This window comes from Psammomys obesus, unplaced genomic scaffold (genome assembly GCF_907164565.1).
Source record: "Psammomys obesus unplaced genomic scaffold, mPsaObe1.curated_primary_1811, whole genome shotgun sequence".
Lineage (NCBI taxonomy): Eukaryota > Metazoa > Chordata > Mammalia > Rodentia > Muridae > Psammomys > Psammomys obesus.
The window spans coordinates 14,112,960-14,117,420 of NW_026592118.1; the positions used below are offsets into that span (position 1 = coordinate 14,112,960).

General features: G+C 36.4%; 1 protein-coding gene across 1 annotated transcript in view; it reads right to left on the reverse strand.

The window, feature by feature from the left end:
• Kmt2e (lysine methyltransferase 2E (inactive)) overlaps positions 1-4,461 on the reverse strand; it is a 69,958-nt gene that overhangs the window by 57,177 nt on the left and 8,320 nt on the right. The window contains 1 exon segment of the mRNA XM_055612686.1: positions 277-349. The gene's annotated coding sequence lies outside the window, so the exon portion shown is untranslated.

The following is a 4,461-nucleotide window of genomic DNA, read 5'->3' on the forward strand; positions in this document are numbered from 1 at the left end:
AGGAAGGAAGGAAGGAAGGAAGGAAGGAAGGAAGGAAGGAAGGAAGGAAGGAAGGAAGGAAGGAAGGAAGGAAAATCAATGCATTAAGATATCATCTTATCACAGGTGTAAAAGGGGAACAGGGAATCCAAACACTCCAAACTTTCATTTGTAAGGTAAAAAAAACAAACAAAAAAATAAATAAAAACCCTGATATCACCAACTGGTGAGTCAAGTATATACAAAATACATGGAGAATAAATAGCAGCCAATAAAGAATAATATAAAAGGAAATACCATGAGATGTCTGGGAAATCTGAGGTCCAAGAAAGAATAAATGTCTTCACCAAACCTGCTATCCAGTATAGACCTAGAAACCAAGTGAACATAGCAGTATTGAGCTAATGTTAAATGGTATACATTCTAGGTACTTCTGACTGAAATGGTACCCTCAAACAAAGAAAGCAGCAAAACTTAAAAACAAAAAACAAAACACAAATTCATTCTTAAATACAAATGAACACAAGCAAAGGCAATAATTAAATACCAAATAAAACTGAAATGAAACTAGGAAACCAATTAAAAACAGCAAAAAAAAAAAAAAAGATAGAATAACACACACATACACACACACACACACACACACACACACACACACCTACTAGAAAAGTTGACAAGACCCAGGGAGGCTGCTTTTAAGTTCATGTCAAAGGGCAAAGGACTAGGCTATTGCTCAGGACTAGTAGTGCATTTCTGTAGGTCATCCTTGATTACATAGTGAGTTCAAGGCTAGCCTAGTATACATAAGACCCTGTCTTGGGGTCTGGGGAAGAGACGAGAAAAATCTGAAACTGCATAGTCTATGTCTTAGCTTCCAAATGTAAAGAAAACATTAAAACAGACATTTTCAGCAATACAGAGGAGTGACCTATTGAAACATGCGTGCATCAAGATGGAAGAAGCTCAAGTGAATTATACTGAGCTTTTAAAAAGTCAGCCTTACTCCTGAACAATAATTCCAGTACTCGGGAGGCTGAGACAGAGGATTTTCTTGAGTTCAAAGTTAGTACGGAGTACAGAGTGAGACTCTGTCTAACAGTAAAGACCTGCATGGGTCAGCAGTTAAAGCACCTATCTAAAATGGCCTGACTTCAGCATCTATGCCTGACATAGCATCTATGTCAGGCAGCATATAACTGTCTGTAACTATGGGGATCTGATGTTTCTGGTCTCTTTGGGCGCGCGCACACACACACACGCACACACGCACGCACACACACAGGCACGTGCAAAGCTAAGATCCCACCCTCAACACTTAATTAAATCTTAAAATAAAATTTAAAATTCAATTCTAAAAGATTACACACCGGGAAATTTCATTTATATAACATCCTTAAAATAATAAATTATAGAAATGGAGAACAGATACGTAGGGGGAGAAGAGAAGTAGGCACAGTTACATAATAGGAAAATACCAAGCACTCTTGTGACAGAATTTTTCTGTAACTGTGATGGTAGAAAAAGGTACCCACATATGTAGTAAAAGATGCAAACACAGGAGTATAGGTAAGATGGGGACTCTGAATGAAACCGGTACTATATCAATGTCAGTACTCCAGCTGTATTGTAATTTCACAATGAGAAAGCTGAGTTGGTTGGTTTTCTTATGTCAAGGTCAGTATTAGGTTTGTCACACTAGTATCACAATTTTGCAAGCTGTTACCACTGATGTTAAAAAGTTATCAATGGTGTTAAAGGAGAAATGGGATCTTTCTGTACCCTTTCTTACAACTACCTATAGAATCTATAATTATCTCAAAAGTAATTTCTAATTACAAAATAACATGGAGGGCTAGAGAAAGGCCTCCACGGCTAAGAGATCTTGCCGGTCTTTCTGGGGTCCTAACTTCAGTCCCCAGCATTCACAGTAGGCAACTCACAAGTGCTTGTAATACTAATACTAGGGATACACACAAATGCAAGCACACATGCGAGACAGAGAGAGAGACAGAGAGACAGAGAAAGACAGGCAGAAATAGAAAAAGGTATTTTTTTTAAAACACAGTGGTCTTTTTTGAGGGGGTGAATATTAGTAGTTACTTCTTTACCAATAAGATCTTATACAGATATAAGCATAAAGGTTTTTACTACAAAATGAAAAACATTTTTAATCTCCTACACTTTGGGTCCTGTTAAAGTGGACATTATTAATCAAACAAAAACCTGAAGACTGAAGTTGCTTTAAAGATCATGTCAGGAACAGAGACGGGGCTGGGGCAGTATGGAGCTCACTAGAGAGCTTACCTAGCACAAAGAAGGTCTCCCAGGTCTTCCCCTCAGCATCACGAAAAGTGAGTGGTACATGCCTGTAATCCCAATACTCAGGATGGACTACAAAATGATAGTAAGTATCTATGCCTCATTTTCTTATCTCTGTGGCTAAAAAAGGATGGTGGGAGAATGTCCAGATCTGCCCAACCTTCCAACTATCGGTTAAAAAAAAGAAGATGTTAGATAACTTGGAGTAGCACTTGCTCATCCTCCAGGGGACCAAAGTTCAATTCCTAAAACATTCTCAATTAACTCACAACTTTCTGCAAATCTAGCCCATTGGACTCAACACTCTCTTCTCACCTCTATAGGCAATACACATGTGTACATACATACACATATATTTACACACATATCCGCATGCAGAGTCAAGTTACTAGTCTTGATAATCTATCAGGTTACCCTGGCTCCATACTAATAATACTCTAATACACAAATCCTTTGGGGATACAAGGGTTCTTTCTTTTCTTTTTTGGGCAATCATTGGAATACCCCTGATCATTCTGCAAATTTTCTGAAGCTGTTCTCCTCTATATTTGTTTTTCCTTCCCCCTATATAAAAACACTACTACATTTTCAGAAACATTTAAGCCTTCTCCACTTTCAAACTTAAAAATGTGTGCCACAAATTGTTTAGGGGTATGTAATAGGCTCAACCTCCTGAGGGCAGTTTCTTGGTCAGATACACACACACAAATCAGACAATATTATTTCAGACGACTATTCCAGTAATAACACTTGTTTCATACAATCTTCTCAACCTTCTTAGCTTCTTCAAGTATATATTACTTATATTTTAATGGCCAGTTTATATTGTTACTTTATTTTGAAACAGCTATGAGATACAAAGTTTTCACAATTAGATCATTAATTTCACCCCATACAAAAAAACTAATATATTTATCCATTTGCTCTCAAAGCCTGGAACTTGTTGACTAAGATACCCACTTAAGTTAACTAAACCGCAACTTCCTTCTCTCATACTTAAACATTAAATAAATATTAATATTAATAATATTAATAAATAAATATTAATATTAAGTAAACATTAATAAATAAGAACTTACTGCTGCTAAGACACAACAAACCTGCCACAAAGTAGTGTTACTAATGCAGTTGTCCCTGAAGGCTCAGTCTACTCCATTATTAATCTCAACCTTGAATTGAACAACCATTCATCCTATTTGGTTTTGTATCTCCAATCTTCCATAGAATATATTCCACTGAAGTAACTGTCATTATTTTAAAAATCAAATCTTCAAAGTGCAACTTCCTTTTACACACTTTCTTCCATCCCGTTATTAATTAATTAATTAATTTACTTGTTTGTGAGGCATGATCTCTCTTTGTAGGGCTCCCTGTCCTGGAACTCTTGTGTAGACCAAGCTGGCTTCAAACTCAACAGAAATCTGCCTGCCTGGGTCTCCACAGCACCAGGATTAAGGTGTGTGACACAATATTTGGCTTTTTTTTTTTTCTTTCATTCCATTTTTTAAAAATGGATCCTATTTAGTTCTTGTTGGGCCTTCTTTCCTTCAGTGACTCACTTAGCCTTTTGTGTCCCTCCAATGTCTGAAGCACTTGGGTCAGGAAAAAGTAATAGGTCCTAGGTTCAATCCATACAACAATTAAATAATCAATCAATTAATTAATTTAATTCTTTCTTAGTCTTCATAGTTATTCATCATCACCTGAGTAATTTCCAACAATCAACAAGTCTTGTTCTAAAGACTGGAAGAAATCCTTAGTGTTAAGTATGTCCTTCCCCAGATTATGACAACTATTCTATTATATCAAAATGTAATAAAATTAGAGCTGAGAATGTAGCTCGTTGCTAGTGCCCAGCATGCAAAAAGCTCTGGGTTTTCATCTCCAATACTACATAACTGGTGCGTGGTAGCACTAATTATAGTTCCAGAAGGTATAAGCTAGAAGTAGTTCAAGATCATCATTCGTCATATAGCAAGGTCAAAGTCAACCCAGGCTATATAAAATCCTGTTTCAAAGAAAGAAATAAAGACAAAGACAAAGAAAGGACAAGAGAGAGAAAGAAAAAGAAAGAGAGAGAAAAAAGAACGAGGTAAAGAAACAGAGAGAGAGAGAGAGAAAGAAAGAAAGAAAGAAAGAAAGAAAGAAAGAAAGAAAGAAAGA